The sequence below is a fragment of the Astatotilapia calliptera genome, chromosome 14 (genome assembly GCF_964374335.1).
Source record: "Astatotilapia calliptera chromosome 14, fAstCal68.1, whole genome shotgun sequence".
Classification (NCBI taxonomy): Eukaryota; Metazoa; Chordata; class Actinopteri; order Cichliformes; family Cichlidae; genus Astatotilapia; species Astatotilapia calliptera.
In genome coordinates this window covers 32,010,001-32,027,958 of record NC_137435.1, presented here as the reverse complement: position 1 = coordinate 32,027,958, position 17,958 = coordinate 32,010,001, and the positions used below count along the sequence as shown (strand labels likewise).

The window sequence follows — 17,958 nt, the reverse complement described above, 5'->3', positions numbered from 1 at the left end:
ATTGTATCTTGGCACTTCTTTCTTCCTGGTACTCATGGGTCTTTGATCAGTGGTTAGAGAGTTAATCTCATACAGCTTATGACAAACTTTGATCCGAAGTGATTGATGGCCCTAATCACGACCTTTTGACCTCCTGCCCCTCCCCCCCGGAAGCGTGTAATGAGCGTGACGAATCGCATCCGGAGAAGGGGTGTGGGAAACCCCCCGCGTGTCGAATTGCATCCTGAGAAGGGGGGGTGAACCCCGGAAGCGCGCCATCTGTTGCTAACCGTGTCGAATTGCATCCTGAGAAAGGAGGGGGGGAACCTCCGGAAGCGCGTCATCTGTTGTTGGGAAAAAAAAGTTTTTAGAGGGGAGGGGGAAACCTCCGGAAGCGCGCCATCTATTGGAGGAGAATAAAAAAGCAGAGAGGTGGAGTCCGTCACAATTTCTAAGGCACAGACACAAGATGGATTTCCTTCTGCAGCCCAGCAGCGTTCCTGTGTCCGATGAGATCTGCTCTCCCAAAGAAGAAGGCTTTGAATATGACATATTCAAATACAGCATATTTACTATGGAAGGCCTCGATCCGGACCTTATGACCCTACCGGAAATACTCCGGAAGTGTCTAGTCATTTTCAGACCTGTTGCGTCATGTTCCCTAAGCACAGCGGTGATGCAGCAGCTGATTCTGTGATGTATAGAGAGACAGAGCGGGTGTAATTTTACTTTCTTAAGCTGCACCGGCGTTTGTAATGGAAATAAAGAGTGACTTCCTGTAGAGATTTCAATAGTATTTTATTTTCCTATAATACAGACGCTGTAAAAAACCTTTAAGATACACCATAGCTTGTGATGAAAAGAAGAACTTTCTATCCGCTTGTAACCTACAGGCTGCCTATGTGTAAAAAACGAATAAATATCCCTTAGTGAATACTACTTTTCCTTTTGAGAGACTGAAAAACAAACCAGCGACAGGCGATCTTGTTTCACTCACACACACACACACACACACACACACACACACACACACACACACACACACACACACACACACACACACACACCCCGTGGGCCAAGGAGGAGTTTTTTTCTTCAATACTTTAACAATAAGTTTTCTCAATAGATAGAAAATGATGACGCTGAGGAGTCAACATCCGATATTATCATTGCTTGTAACCCGGTAAATAATTTCGTACATCTCCCCATAAAACAAGTCTTAGCGGGGAAAAAAGCTCATATTCGAATAAGTTTATTAAAGCACCCCCCTCTGTGGGAAAGAGTCAACCATGAGGCGAGTTTTGTCAACAGCAATTGTCCATTTGGTAAAACAAATATCCGTCTCAAAGTCGTATTTTACCGTTGCAGAATGCGGAAAACAGACGGCGTTCGCAAGAAGGCACACACACACACACACACACACACACCCCGCGGGCCAAGGAGGAGTTTTTTTTCTTCAATACTTTAACAATAAGTTTTCTCAATAGATAGAAAATGATGACGCTGAGGAGTCAACATCCGATATTATCATTGCTTGTAACCCGGTAAATAATTTCGTACATCTCCTCCCCTAAAATAAGCCTTAGCGGAAAAAAAAAGCTCATATTCGAATAAGTTTATTAAAGCACCCCCCTCTGTGGGAAAGAGTCAACCATGAGGCGAGTTTTGTCAACAGCAATTGTCCATTTGGTAAAACAAATATCCGTCTCAAAGTCATATTTTACCGTTGCAGAATGCGGAAAACAGAAGGCACACACACACACACACACACACACACACCGCGGGTCAAGGAGGAGTGAGACGGCAGAATAGTTTTTTTCTTCATTACTTTTACAATGGGATTTCTCAATAGATAGAAAATGATGACGCTGAGGAGTCAACATCCGATATTATCATTGCTTGTAACCCGGTAAATAATTTCGTACATCTCCCCATAAAACAAGTCTTAGTGGAAAAAAGCTCATATTCGAATAAGTTTATTCCCCTCTGTGGGAAAGAGTTTTTTTCTCAGAGTCAACCATGAGGCGAGTTTTGTCAACAGCAAGAACAAAGCCAGACAACTGTTGCCCATAAGGTAAAACAAATATCCGCCTCTAAGTCGTATTTTACCGTTGCAGAATGTGGAAAACAGACAGCGTTCACAAGAAGGCATTCAAAAAAAGGAAATTGGATACCCCAACTCTCCCGACTGCACACACACACACACACACACACACACACACACACACACACACACACACACACACACGCTTGCATAGATAAACTCTGAATATAGTAGTGGGACTTCAGCTGTTTATGTAACTTACTATCTTAAGACTTTTGTGTCTACAATAATTAGTTTCCTTGGAACCAGATCCCTACCTGTTAATAATTCTCCACTGTACCCATGGTTCAGAAAATTACAGTCAGCCTGCCAGGGACACGTCACTCAGAGAGCTTTTAGAAACATGAGAGGCATCCATACATTTAGAGCACGGGTCTGTTATCAGAAAAAAGTACAAGCCGGAGTTGAATGGTGTTCAGTTTCACCTTCCTTCCTGTTGCTCTATGACGTAGTTTGAAACAGAAACCACAAGTGAGTCAGTCTCGGGTCGAGGTTAGGATTTCCAAAATCAGAGTTCACACACATGTAGCTCTTGATCATATATGTTCATATGTTAACAGTCTTTTTCTTCCCCTTCTTTATTTCTGCGGGAGTCAGGTGGCAGGAACTCTGTGGAGGTATTTCATCTCCAAAGGCATTGAGTATCTGGACACTGTGTTTTTCATCCTGAGGAAAAAATTTAACCAGGTCACCTTCCTGCACGTCTACCATCATTGCTCCATGTTCACGCTCTGGTGGATTGGCATCAAGTGGGTGGCAGGAGGACAGTGTGAGTAGCTTACAACACAGCAGACATCAGCTATATGATATATATATGAATTTATCAGCATTGCTGTTGATAAAGCCTTCATCGGCTCTGTAGTTTTGTGGTTTATACTGGGTGAGGGCTGGGAAGAGACACAAATGCCTTGGTGGATGCTTCAGGAAGCTAAACCAAACATGTGGAGCTACTTGTCTATAAACCTTTTATTCACTACTGGTTAATGTATTCATTATTGTTGTTTGTTGAGCTTATTTTATTTTATTTTTTTATAATATGCATCTGCATATTAACAGCCATGCTAGCAACTCTGTAAAGGTATACCATTGGCAGAGGAGCACTTTGAGCTAAGTGCTAATGCCAACAAGGCAACATGTTGAGAGTAATAGCATTTAATCGCTGAAGTTTACTATTGGGTACAATGTTTATCATGTTCACAGTATGTATTTAGCATGATAACACGCTATCACTTGCTAATTAGTAAACACAGGTGCAGCTATATGTATATTTGCAAGTAGATGATTGTGACTGAGAGTAAACTGAGTCTGAACACTGATGAGGAAGCTAGATGACAAATTTCACTGAAACCCACAAGCATAGTATCGTCATATGTAGCTTGGATAGTTTAATCTGGATTCATGGGCCCCTGGACCTACACTTGTTTGTATCTCCCACCCCCTCAACTATTGTCTTTTTATTGGATACAGACAGCAGGAGTTCAGAGCAACTCAGTTTAAGATTTTTTTTAACTATAGTAAGCAGAACAAAATTAAAAACTTATTGTTTCTTCTACTGCAGCATTCTTTGGTGCACATATGCGATGATCCATGTCCTGATGTACCTGTATTACAGTCTTGCCTCCTGTGGACCTAAGATCCAAAAGTACCTGTGGTGGAAGAAGTATCTGACAATTATCCAGATGGTAGGTTGATTTCCAGGGTGGCTGATTTTGAAATTAAATATACTGATTGTAGGGATCATTTGACTGAAAATCATTCTTCTTGCTATGAAAGAACGGTGAAAACACAATATGGTGCAAAAGCATAACTCTTATTCTCTCTTTGGGGCTCAGATTCAGTTCCATGTCACCATCGGTCACACGGCCTTGTCTCTCTATCTCTAAAGACAGAGCACATATCTGAACCACTGGAACACAGAGGTAAGAGAAATCTGTGGAGATACATGCGAAGGATTAAACTATAAATTAGTTAATATTAGATTATTTCTGCCAAGAAAAATGTTGCCTGAGTTGATGTAGCAGTAATCTTGTTTGCGTTGGCCATGTTTCTTTTGGTTTGTGTTACCTTACCTGCTTTTCTTTCATACTCTCTTTAGGTAATAAAGCCACATCTTTACCATGAAGCTACCTTTGGCTCTGGTGTTTGCACTCACCCTCCCCATCATCAGGGCTCAGGTTCCTCACTGGGGCCCGTGTCCAGAGCCTGCTGTTCAACCCCCCGTCAGCCTTAAACAGGTACCAGTGACGATGCAGACTGTGCAGAATATGCTGAACACATTAGGCGTGAATGTCATGAGATACTTCTTCTCTCGCACAGTTTGAAAAGGAAAAAGCTGACACCACAAACATTATCAGAGATTTCTGTTAAACGAGAATTTATTAATATAAATATTGTTTTCATGTGAAAAAATAATTTAATTTATTAAAAGTACTTTTTATTTATATAGTTTATTATATATATATTTTTTTTTTTTTCAGCATTTCAGCATAATCTTTGTTGTAAGTCAACTCAGTACCCAAAGTATTGTGTAAGTAAAGCTTTTCAGTACCTTTAATAGCATAGAAATGTGCATACATTAGTACAATAACTGAATAAATGAAGACAGACTTTTTCCCAGAGGGGAAACTTGGCAAAACATTGTGTTTAATTACTTCCTCAGCTGGTGTAGAGTAGGTTTTTATAAAACACATACCATATATCAGAGTATGTAGATTTATTCATAGTCTGCCGACCCCCTCTTCTTCTTCTCTGTGTTGGTGTTGTTGTTCGTGTGCGTGTGTGTGCGTGCCTTAGAAGTCAAATAATACATTAGCCATACTTAAAAAACATCTGAATTTCATTTAGAACTGAGATTCTAAGTTGTAAGCAGAAATCTTATGCACAGCCAGAAACATGTTTCCCCACTTTCACAATGCTGAGGTGTCAAATCCACAACCCCCAACAAATGGTTTGTTACACGCGGGTGTGAAGGGCAAGCTTTACTTACACAGCCTCACACACAGTAGATTTTTAAAGTTTTTGGGTACAGGGGTTTAGCCACAGATGCAAGATCCACTTTTGATAAAGATCCCTCCACCTGTTTATTTCTTAAGAAATTAAGCATCTTTATTAAGCTCTTATTTATAATTGTCTACACAATAATAGACACCGTGTGCTCTGTGACATTATAGTCTTCTACTGCTGCTTCCATCGGTTTGCATTTTAAACTCCCAGCCTTTCAGTTTGTTATGAACGACTTTATATCACAAAATGTTAGAAATATAAAGTGATCCATGCGACTTTTTTATTTTTTTTATTTTTTTATTTTCTGTTTGATGGAAGGACTTAAGACACGAGTTATTTAAACAATTCTAAATGACAGTGTGATGGCCATAGCACTTTATGCGGGTCAAATGTGTTAAGGATAATGTTTATCAATGTAAAATTGCAAAGAACCTTTGAATAGATTATAACATTTTGTAAACAGTTACCTCAGAAGCTGTACTGGTAGATCTATGTATGTAAGGTAAAACTATCCACAGTACTTCCACTTAAGTAGCTAAACACATAAAGTCACCCTTACCAATAATCCGCTGCTCCTTGAAAAAGTAGCACAAACAGACAACTGATTGAGCAATGATAAGTAGAGCTACCCGAGGCCGAGACTCAAGCAGAAGAAAATTAAAAGTTGTTGTTTTTGTGGCTCGAAAAATTAAAGAAAGTATGTTTAATAATTCAACAAGACCCGCACCTTCAACACATGTACATTCAAATTCTGGTACAGGCTCATCATTGCTGCTGTTCAATAGTTTTTATCCGTTTGAAAAAGTCATTTTACGGCTTTAATGTTTCCAGCTGATAAGGAGAATGAGCGCATTTTAAATGAGCGTTCAAAGGCTTTAAACATCTGCTTTGTCTGTAACGACAGTATCAAACTACAGAGCATTGTTTTTACTAAAATTCAACATTTTCAGATGAAAATTTGGCTACTTTTTGTTTTTTTTCACTGTAACACCCACCTCAACGCCATTTTTAGGATATTCTTGGTGATCCCACCTTTTTCATATTTATGCTTCTGGCACTGAGGGTATCTAATACGCATGTTGTCACTGTGTTTGTACTACCAGCTGTGAGGGCTCTGCTTTTGCTTTGAGCAGTCTGTTTTTATTTTGTCTCGTGAGTGTGTGTGTTTTTCAAACGAGATCCTCGTCAGTTTGATTTTGTTACCACAAACTTTGTGTGAAGTTCACAACAGAGGTAAAGAGATTTAAACACCCCAGTTTAAGGAGGCAGGCAGGGGTTGAACCAGCTGCACAGGGCTGGTGAAGCAGAGAGTGTCGGGGGGAGATGTGCAACAGAAGCAGAGGGAACATTTTACAAGATGATAAATGGCAGATTTAGATGATTAAGGATTTGTTGACAAGATTAAAAGACACGTCCGTCAGAGTTCAACAACATTACAGTTTGATTAAATAAAAAAGTTTTTAGACTACACAAGGTTCATTTTCTCCTCTGATAGTAATCATATTAAACATGTCAAGAAAGAAAGAGTATAAAGAAAATAGTAAATGTGTGTCTAATTAAACTCTTCCTGTGAGCCTTACATCATCCTTTAATATGTTTGGTGTTACAAACTTGAAGAAGCACGGAAAAGATCATCAGACATTAATCTAATCAGTTTGCAGCCTTCATTCGTATTGAAAAGTTGAAATCTTCCCTGCTAGACCCAAGTGCAGCGTTTAACACCGTCGGCCATAACATTTTATTACAGCTATTATTAAATGGAGAGTACTCTTCACACACTGAGGTTAATTATGAAGCTCCACAGGCTTCTGTGCAAAGACCAGTTCTGTTTACATTATACGTGCTTTAGAAGACATAGCATACCACAGGTCAGCTCAGCAACATTTCGACTTTGGCTTGTTTTTTCTGGTTAACGTTAATTACGTAATTTAGAATTAAAGTTTAGTGTTTTTAGCATTTAGGATGGCCGTGGCGAGTAACTCAAGTGCTGTAAACATTTCATGAAACCTCATCAAAAGTTATCTGAGTTGGAAGGGTGGCTGTTAATAAGCCATTCTTAAGGAAGGAGAACAGAGAAAAATAAGGCTGAGGTGTGCCAAATTACACAAGAAATTGACTGGAAAAAGAAATCAGCTGTAATATGTCTTATGGAGTAATGATTCCAAATTTGAAATATGCATGGAAGAGGTCCGAAGAGAGATACAACAGTGAATGTCTATAGCCGTCTTTAACACAGCGTGGATACTCTACCGTGCTTTGAGGCTGGATTTCAGCCAGTGTTGTTGGAGCTCTTATCCAAATTAATCAAATTATGAATGTAGAAAAGTTCCACCAGATTTTGATCGACCATGTAATACCACGTAGTGTCTGATTGGCTTCAACTTCATTTTTCAGTACGACAATGATCGCAAACATACTGCCAATGTAGTCAAAGTATGCCTGGATGAAACAACGCATCAGTCATGGATTGATCTCTCCAGGGTTCGAACCTCAAGATAATCGAAGCAGTGTGGGATCATCTTGACAGAAAACAAAACAAAAGGCAGCCAGCATCCAAAGAAGAGTCTCGGATGTCTTTCAAGAAGCCTGCAGAACTAAGAAATTACAAGAAAGCTTAACTATTAGAGTTTAAGCTGTGTTGAAGAATGAAAGGCAGCTTTAACTGAACAAAAGGGGAAAAAAATCCCACATTGACAGCTAACTCAAGAGACAAAAAGCATTAGAACTCAAGTCATTACCTTACTTAAGGATAAATAAGTTAATTAATTACATTAATGCATAAGCAGAAAATAACCTACAGTAACTGCTTTGCGATATGGAAGTGCAAAAGACAACTGAAAGGGAGGATAGTTTCTATATATGTGGTTTCTATTAAGGGACAGAGGAATGATAAGAAACGATAAGAAATCAAGGACAAGGAGTGTGGTGTAGATAAGTGAGGAAATCCGATCATTACTACAAATTTAGTTGAAATTTAAATATTTTAACTATGGTGCCTCCTGTGAGGGCTGTCTGTTTTCCACATTCTGCAACGGTAAAATACGACTTTGAGGCGGATATTTGTTTTACTTTATGGGCAACAGTTGTTCTTGCTGTTGACAAAACTCGCCTCATGGTTGACTCTTTCCCACAGAGGGGGGGTGCTTTAATAAACTTATTCGAAAATGAGCTTTTTTCCACTAAGACTTGTTTTATGGGGAGATGTACGAAATTATTTACCGGGTTACAAGCAATGATAATATCGGATGTTGACTCCTCAGCGTCATCATTTTCTATCTATTGAGAAAACTTATTGTTAAAGTATTGAAGAAAAAAACTCCTCCTTGGCCCGCGGGGTGTGTGTGTGTGTGTGTGTGTGTGTGTGTGTGTGTGTGTGTGTGTGTGTGTGTGAGTGAAACAAGATCGCCTGTCGCTGGTTTGTTTTTCAGTCTCTCAAAAGGAAAAGTAGTATTCACTAAGGGATATTTATTCGTTTTTTACACATAGGCAGCCTGTAGGTTACAAGCGGATAGAAAGTTCTTCTTTTCATCACAAGCTATGGTGTATCTTAAAGGTTTTTTACAGCGTCTGTATTATAGGAAAATAAAATACTATTGAAATCTCTACAGGAAGTCACTCTTTATTTCCATTACAAACGCCGGTGCAGCTTAAGAAAGTAAAATTACATCCGCTCTGTCTCTCTATACATCACAGAATCATCTGCTGCATCACCGCTGTGCTTAGGGAACATGACGCAACAGGTCTGAAAATGACTAGACACTTCCGGAGTATTTCCGGTAGGGTCATAAGGTCCGGATCGAGGCCTTCCATAGTAAATATGCTGTATTTGAATATGTCATATTCAAAGCCTTCTTCTTTGGGAGAGCAGATCTCATCAGACACAGGAACGTTGCAGGGCTGCAGAAGGAAATCCATCTTGTGTCTGTGCCTTAGAAATTGTGACGGACTCCACCTCTCTGCTTTTTTATTCCCCTCCAACAGATGGCGCGCTTCCGGAGGTTTCCCCCTCCCTCTAAAAACTTTTTTTCCCAACAACAGATGACACGCTTCCGGAGGTTTCCCCCTCCCTCTAAAAACTTTTTTTTTCCCCAACAACAGATGACGCGCTTCCGGAGGTTCCCCCCCTCCTTTCTCAGGATGCAATTCGACACGGTTAGCAACAGATGGCGCGCTTCCGGGGTTCACCCCCCCTTCTCAGGATGCAATTCGTCACGCGGGGGGTTTCCCACCCCCCTTCTCCGGATGCGATTCGTCACGCTCATTACACGCTTCCGGGGGGGAGGGGCGGGAGGTCAAAAGGTCGTGATTAGGGCCATCAATCACTTCGGATCAAATTTTGTCATAAGCTGTATGGGATTAACTCTCTGTGGTTGTTGATTAATGGTCATGAGAATTTGCATAATTGTGATGAAGGAACTGACCTCCAAGCCCACTGTTCCTTCAGGGGGCTACTTTCAGTCATTATGCAAATATACTGTTTATAAGATTGGGGAAACCTGCAGTCAGCTGAGACTGAAGAAGTCACTTGGATGAGTGACGAGACATTTTTCCCACTGAAAACGCTACATTCAGATGAACAGAATCAACCTTTGGAGACTTCTTACTGTTGTGACAAAATACACTTGAAACTGGCAATTCTATATCAGTGGAGAACCAATTCCAACAGTCTAAGAGATGTCCATCAAGAGCCTGGGACGGTGGTATAATGTAGACCTCAATGATACCTGGCAACTTGACAAACGAAGGCAAAACTTGGCTAATGACCTCAGGCGGATTAACAACACTGCACTCCTTGAGTGAGGCTTGAGATGTCACTCAAGGACTCCCGGGACCCCATAGTGAGGGGCGCTGCTCCCACCCTAGCAACAGGGAGGAAGTGGACCACAGCCACGTCTGTGCTACAGGCCAAATCGGCTCTGAGCCATAATGACATGGTGGGTCGCGTCCAACAGGGCAGAGAAGGATTTGGTCTTGGCAACCTCGGTGGCAACAGGCATCTGTAACCGAACGTCAAAAAATGGTGGTGGAGGAGGTGTGTCGAAAGGAGGAAACAGTAAGACACGCCAGAGCCATAGCGCTGGCCAAGCAGGGTCACTGGATGAATTGGGAGAGTTTTGAAAAGAGGAAACTCTTATGGAGTGAAATCTGGTGGGACCTGATTTTTGGGGGGTGAAACCATACTGCATGTCTTCTCTGGCACATTGAATTTCTGTATGACTTGTGTTTTCTGTGAGAGCTTTATAAAATCAAGCAGCTAACCATGACGTCTGCCTTTACAAAACACTTGTCAATCACTAAAGAGTTCCTTCACTTGTCAGTCACTATGTGGTACTAAAGAGCTGTCTGAAATTCAGTTACAACCCACACAAAGTTACAGATTGGAGTATCCGAGTGCTGAGGTGCGCTTGTGCGCAAAAGTCACAAACACTCTGCTGACTCACTAACTGTACAGCTCCAAACCTCTTCCGACCTCAAAGTCAGCACAGAAAGTGGGCGCCACGAGCTTCGTAGTATGTGTTTACATGGCTGAACAGCTGCTATATTCGAACAAACGCCTTCAGAGGAGACTGCGACCTGAACGCAGTGCCTTCGCCCGCTTGGCGACCAAAAACAAGTTATCACTATGTGACATGCAGTATGGTTTCACCTCCCAATAAGCAGGTCCCACCAAGATTTGAACGCGGATCGCTGGATTCAAAGTCCAGAGTGCTAACCATTACACCATGGAACCGATGTGAAACTGTGTGAACTGTCATGTCATGGCAACCTGCCTAAAAGTATTCAGCCAAATGATCAGTATGGATGACATTGTAGATTATTCGCACTACGTTTCCATGGCTGAACAGCTGCTATATGTGTTATGAGAAGGATAATGTGTGTTTCTTCCAAAGTATCTAACAGTGGTAACCTCCACCAAACTGGCACTGCAATGTCAGAATGGCTGAGCGGTCTAAGGCGCTGCGTTCAGGTTGCAGTCTCCCCTGGAGGTGTGGCTTTGAATCCCACTTCTGACATTGAAGCTTTACTCTTCTTGATATTGTGACAAAATACTCTTGGGTTAACCACGAGCTTTCTAAAAACTTGCATATAACAATTGTGCACCATTCATTCCTCATCTTTGCTGCCCATCATTACAACTTTGCTAATGATGGGCAGCAGGTTAGTGTCATGATGTTACCTCAGATATGGTTAAAAGCCCTGTTAACGTAAGTGCTTCACGCTGGGTGCGTTGGCGCGTGCCTGTAATCCAAGCTACCGGGAGGCTGAGGTTTGAGGATCGTTTGAGCTCAGGAGCTCTGAGCTGCAGCAGGCTATGTCGATCGGGTGTCCGCATTACGTTCGGCATTGATATGGTGATCCTGGGGGAGCCTGAGACCACCAGGTCACCTAAGGAGGGGTGCACCGGCCCAGGTTGGAGTCGGAGCAGGTCAAAGCCCCCGTGTCGCTCAGTAGTGGGATCGCACCTGTGAATAGATGCTGTAGCGCAGCCTGAGTATTACAGCTAGACCCAATCTTTATACACATCCTTATACTTGTCTCTAGATCACACAGCAGCCTCATCAGCATGTCTTGGTCTTTTTAATTCAAGTCCAAAACACTCACAAATCTGCTGCTCTGCTTGTCCGGCACCACCTCCACCTGCAGGACAGCTGCAACTACATCCTCCACTCCTCCACTCCACCCAACAGGAAAGCAGCTGGGCATTCATTTGAAACCAGTTCACAGGTTGGGCTGTGGTTCCCCCTCTAGCGTGTCTGCTTGAACTTTCAACTGTGAACCTCTTAGATCCAACCTTCCCAACTGCTCATCTCGCAAAAGACAAAATAGAAGAACCCAGAATGTCTTTTTATACCTGCTCACGCTTTTTCACGCTTCCCTCACAGGACGTCACATTTCACACTTTGGCCATCCAATCAAGTTGTTGACATCTAATCATTCCTGTCCACCACACCTGATCTTTCTATTTCGATCTGACTTACAACATTTAACACAAACTTTTAAATCAATATATTTTCTTAGTAATTATTTTTATTTGTTTATTACATGCACTTAACATACAAGTATGTCAAATGGAAATCAGCAACTGCGTGGGATTATTCAACTAGTTGGCTGTTGCAATGTGTCAGGATGGCCGAGAGGTCTAAGGCGCTGCGTTCAGGTCGCAGTCTCACCTGGAGGCGTAGGTTTGAATCCCATTTCTGACAATTGTATCTTGGCACTTCTTTCTTCCTGGTACTCATGGGTCTTTGATCAGTGGTTGTTGATCAATGGTCATGAGAATTTGCATAATTGTGATGAAGGAACTGACCTCCAAGCCCACTGTTCCTTCAGGGGGCTACTTTCAGTCATTATGCAAATATACTGTTTATAAGATTGGGGAAACCTGCAGTCAGCTGACACTGAAGAAGTCACTTGGATGAGTGACGAGACATTTTTCCCACTGAAAACGCTACATTCAGATGAACAGAATCAACCTTTGGAGACTTCTTACTGTTGTGACAAAATACACTTGAAACTGGCAATTCTATATCAGTGGAGAACCAATTCCAACAGTCTAAGAGTTTTAAATATTTTTAGATTGATGTCTTGTTTCCTTTACAATATTGTAAAGGAAACAAAACATCAATCAAAAAACTGTCCTCCTTTTTTTATTTTTTTATTTGGGCTTCTTAAATTTATTTTGGGCTACCAAAAACTGAAGAGTGCCTGCCCGAAGGGCTACCAGGGATTTTGAAATTTTGCGAGCCCTGCTTATGCAAGGTAAGTTTCATGTTGGACTCATGGTTCTTTGTTAGTCCAGTTTAGGATGACGTATGTATCATATCAAATATATGTCATATCAAAACAACCCCACACCTGCAGTTGTTTCAGTTTTTCACAGGTGTTTCCTGTCAGCTGGTCAACCTCACTCAGGTGGACATCCATATCAGCCAACCAAACGACAAGCTCCTCCCTTTGTGCTTCAAATCCCTCCCACTCTGAGACAAGGAGCTGAGAGAGAAAACAAGGGTCAATTATAAAGAAGAGAGAAAAGTGAAACCCTCCTGAGAAGGTCTGACTCGCATACCTGCAGTCGACCTATGATTGGCGTTCACGTCATCCCAGCGGCGGCCGCACTCCCTCGCCAATGCCAGCAGCCAAGTCTGCAGGGTGCCCTGGAAGAGCAGAGTTAATGTTCGACTCCTCCTGGTCAGGCTCTCCAGCTGGATGAGCCGAGGTCTCCCCTCTCGCCGCCGCCTCTGAACACACAAACACAAATTGCATGTGAAGCAGGAGGTGCAGATTTTTTTTGCTATTGTTTTCTAAATCCAGGCTTGATCACGTGGAGGTATTTGGAAAACTTTTTTTGGCCAGCGGACGACTGTTGTCTCGCAGAAAGTCAAATCAAATGTATGCGATACACAATCAATTCACAAGAACACATTAAAACAGAAGGTGCCTGATTTCAACCCAATTCTGCATCAAAACAGGGTAACAGAATTAAAACGAGTGTTTGCAGCAAATGTGAGCACAAAGCCTCACTTTGTACAAGCCTGCTATTAAAGTTCTCCTCTATGCAGACAACCTTCCTGTTTTCAAGGCACAACTTGGATCTGCTGCACAAATCTTATGGATACACGCTAAATGAAACAGTAGTGTGCACGACTCCAGATTCTGATCCCTTGTCCTAATATGGTCCTAAAAGGCTCACAAAAAACAACATAGCGATAGCAATAAAGCAAATGTTGAGGCTTCTAAATACAAAGTCCATAAACCAATGGCTGACATGGGTTTTATCATAAGGGTGATAAATATACAACATATGTTCTTAAGACTAAAAGTATAATACAGATTTTAGTCTGAGAGATCTGATGTTCATTTACCTGCAGATGCACTATACGTGCCTGCTCCGTGGTTTTCCACAACATTTTGCACATCACTATTTAATACAGGAAGTAGGTAGGTGAACTAAAACAAGTCATCTTTCTTTGTGAGAGGACAATATTAATGAAATAAACCTCAATGACATCATAGGGATCCCTAAAGATGCTCCTGCTGCTTTTCTTCCTCCTCATCCTAAACTTCCTTCTCCTCGACTTTCATCCAATTGTACTTCAATCTACTTGTGTTTCTCCCCCTCCTCTTCCTCATTTTGTTGGAGCTGTGAACAGAATTAGTGTGAATCTGAATTAATTTGTGCAAAAAAGTAAAATCTACAGCTTTTCAGTCAGAGGTGGTCTTTTGATTTAAGCCGGGTAGAGTAGATTTATGTGTTGATGCTGCCTGCTTCATCTCTGCGACTGGCTGCTGAGTGATATTTACACCCCGGCTGGATTACAAACTTTAACCACGTGCTGCACTTTGGCCCAGCGTTGATACCTCTTGTTAGTATAATGAACTCTTCTTGGCTTAATGTATGATGTTGGATAAATGAAATGTACAAAGAAAATTTAACTATATTACAAAAGGACATCTATCTTGGTAACATCAAATGACCGGAGCATAACTTGTTAACTAGTCTGAAAATAAGTTATACAGGAACAGTCACAGACACACCTTCTCATGTGTCACATTTCTATTCATTCAAAACACTTATGCATTGCTGTATTTTATACGGCTCTCACAGAATGCAAAGTACAGGCTGATGTGAGTATTTACACAAGCACACACACACACACACACACACACACACACACACACACACCAGCTTATTTCTCTCTTATCCAGAGAAATCCTTTCATCAGCCTTTCAATGCTGGGTAATCAAAGTATAAAGAACCATGCCAGTCTCCTATTGCCAGAGGCTGAAGTGTGTGTGCAGTCACCAGGTGATAATCTGATATCGTGTACTTCCCCACTGATGTTAAGTAATATGAAAAAAAAAAAAGAATCCCACCTTAGGCCGAATGTGTGACTCTCTTCGTAGTGGAAGAGAGAATGAATCTTCCCATCCGAATTCACGGCAATCAGTCTGTCAATCAAATCCTGTGGAGTAAAATGAGAGGCTTTGAACAAGAATGCACCGGATAGGGTGCAAAACGAAAACTGTGTGGAAATTTACAATGGGTAAGGTGGAGAACGTATATCAGTCTCAGTGTGAGAGGGTTTATTTGAATGCGTTTGAAGTAAAACAAATGGGTGGGTGGTGTTTGGAGGCCAATTAAAAAGTGCAAACATGCCCTCAGATGGATGACAAAAAAAACTGCAGTGTGTGGAAAAGAAGAAGAAGAAAAACACTTACAGGTATGGAGGTTGGCATCTCCCTCAGGGTGTATTCGCTTTTGTTGGCCAAAGACTGTCGGCCCAGCAGTTGCCACACCGACTGGGAAGAGGAGAGGAGGTTGACCAAGTACAGGAAGGACTGAAGAGGAAAGTAAATACAGCAGCTGTTAGAGAGAAAAAATGTATTTGCTTTTAAAGACCATTGTGAATGCATTTGTGCACGTCATGGATTGATCAAATCCTAACACATAATAATAATATAACACTATTCAACTACAAACACTACCGATAATATGACAAATAATATCTGTAGTATTCAAAGCAAAACAAAATGTAAAAAGAATTTATGGATTTTTTTTTCTAAAATAGAAATATCTATACTGTCATGTGTCTTCTGATGTTTCTGTGCATGTGTGAACTTATCTTCATATGTACTACCAAACCTCCTACTGTACTTAGCACAGATTAAAGCAAAGACTCGAGTTAATTCACCAAAGTGCTGGTGTGTGTATATTTAGTTTTCCTTTGACCTCAGCATATATGTATAACCCACTGATAAGGCAGACTTTAAAGTCGCCTGTGGCAGGACACAGTTTACACATCACTGGCTGTCCGTATTCACTTGGCTAGTCTTTGCACCCAGGTAAAACATTTATCCACAAGATGGCGGCAAAACAAAGACTGTCTTGGCTGACCTAAGCAGCATGTCCCCTTTGCTGCAAGTCATTGGCCTGCTCATGTTCAACTCATGTCCTCTGTCTCTATTGAATAAAAAAAATTGAATAAAAAAATCTATTTTCATATTGTGTTTGGAAGAAGAGAAATAAGAAAAACTCCAAAGTTTCTTATTACATGATTAAAATCTTTTTAAAAGATCACAAGGAGAAATTTTGCAGGATAACTGTGTTCTTTCAGAGGAAAAATACTTTTAAAGAGCAGCTGTGCTCAGAGTGCAGAAAGAGTGAAGTCTCGTTGTTTATCACTGGTTTATTATTACTAGAAAAAGCATCATGTTTTCGTGAAATGAGTGACCTGACTTGAGTCAGTAAGCTGGAATGAAAAGCTGTTGATTTCTTTCATTTTTAAGAAAATGTGCTGAAGAGTTACAGCGAGGCATGTAAAAATAAGAGTAAATAAACAGGCTTATTTCCAATATCTAATAACCAGATGCACTCATTTGTCTATCCAGGTATGCTTTTACTGCATTTGCAGCGTGTTTGGCATCATTTTCCTGCTGAAACATGAAGCTGTTGCCAATCAGATGTTTTCTAAATTGTATTGCATGGTGGATCAAAATCTGATGGTACTTTTCTTTTTTCATAACTCCATAATTTTCCATTATTCAAATATGGATTCATCATCCGTAAAGCATGTTGCCACTGATTTTTAGTGCAGTTCTTGTGCAATTTGGCATTTGTTTTTGTTTTTTTTCTTATTTCTCATTGGCATGACTTTCAAATGCTTTAATCTGTTGTAGATATTTTTAGATGTTCAGCGTCTTCTTCTTCTTCTTGATGCAACTTTTCAAGGGTGATAACTGCCATTTCCTGTTTTGAATTTTGCAGTTCACCTGTGTCTCTGTGTCTCTCTCTCTGGTCAAAGTGGGCGCCTGACCCCGGGTCTCTCCTTTTATGGTTTGAAAAGGTCAGACTGACTCCAGCATGCACAACAAAAGTAGTGTGGGAACTGTCCAAAGTGTTGAAATGTACGTGTTACAGGTGGCAGCACCTGTAGACAGCTATATATGTGTCCTGTAAACAGGAAAGAAATGATCAGACAGGGAGACGTGGATTGCCGTTTCCTGAATACTCCGCCATTATTTATTCAAATTCACAATTATGCACTCCTTTCATTACTTTTACAGTATTACAACTGTGTATTTACTTATTCTTAACATAGCTCACACACACATTCTCCATATGTGTTACCAACTGTTACAATCTAGACTAAAGGGAATTAACACATTCCAAATCTAATAAACATGACCAATTTTCTTGTAAGACTTGGTTCAAAATGGTTGGTTGGTTGGTTCAAAATGGTTGGTTCAAACCCAAGACTTTGTGGACTGGTGCCAGCTGAACTACCTCCAGATCAACGCCAGTAGAACCAAGGAACTAGTGGTAGACTTCCGCAGGCACAAGCATTCTCCACTGCAACCACTGAACATCCAAGGTATGGACATTGAGGCTGTGGACAGCTACAGGTACCTTGGTGTTCATCTGAACAATAGACTGGACTGGACTCATAACTCAGACGCCCTCTACAGGAAAGGGCAGAGCAGGCTGTACCTGCTGCGGAGACTCAGGTCGTTTGGAGTGGAGAGCCCACTCCTGAAGACCTTCTATGACTCTGTGGTGGCTTCTGCTATCTTTTATGGTGTGGTCTGCTGGGGCGGCAGCATCTCTGCTGGGGACAGGAAGAGACTGAACAGGGTGATCCGAAGGGCCAGCTCTGTTCTAGGATGCCCTCTGGACCCAGTGGAGGTGGTGAGTGACAGGAGAATGGTGGCTAAGCTGTCATCACTGTTGGACAACATCTCCCACCCCATGCAGCAGACTGTGACAGCACTGAGCAGCTCCTTCAGTGGGAGACTGCGGCACCCGCGGTGTGGGACGGAGAGATTTCGCAGGTCTTTCCTCCCCACTGCTGTCAGACTCCATAATAAAGACT

The 17,958-nt window shown here is 41.4% G+C and overlaps 1 long non-coding RNA gene and 1 other non-coding gene across 3 annotated transcripts; both read right to left on the bottom strand.

Annotated features, from left to right (window-relative positions):
- Positions 1–10,745: 10,745 nt before the first annotated feature.
- Positions 10,746–10,817, bottom strand: trnaq-uug (transfer RNA glutamine (anticodon UUG)). The gene has a single exon. It is a non-coding gene; the product is annotated as a tRNA-Gln (tRNA).
- Positions 10,818–12,095: 1,278 nt separating this feature from the next.
- On the bottom strand, positions 12,096–17,108 carry LOC113036216 (uncharacterized). Of its 2 annotated transcripts, XR_013901546.1 has the most exons (5): positions 16,859–17,108; positions 15,308–15,427; positions 14,963–15,051; positions 13,155–13,326; positions 12,096–13,078 (listed from the first exon to the last, which is right to left on the bottom strand). It is a non-coding gene; the product is annotated as an uncharacterized LOC113036216 (long non-coding RNA). The 2 variants fall into 2 exon arrangements; XR_003274429.2 differs by lacking the exons at positions 14,963–15,051; positions 15,308–15,427; positions 16,859–17,108 and adding an exon at positions 14,086–14,239.
- Between the last annotated feature and the right edge of the window lie 850 nt (positions 17,109–17,958).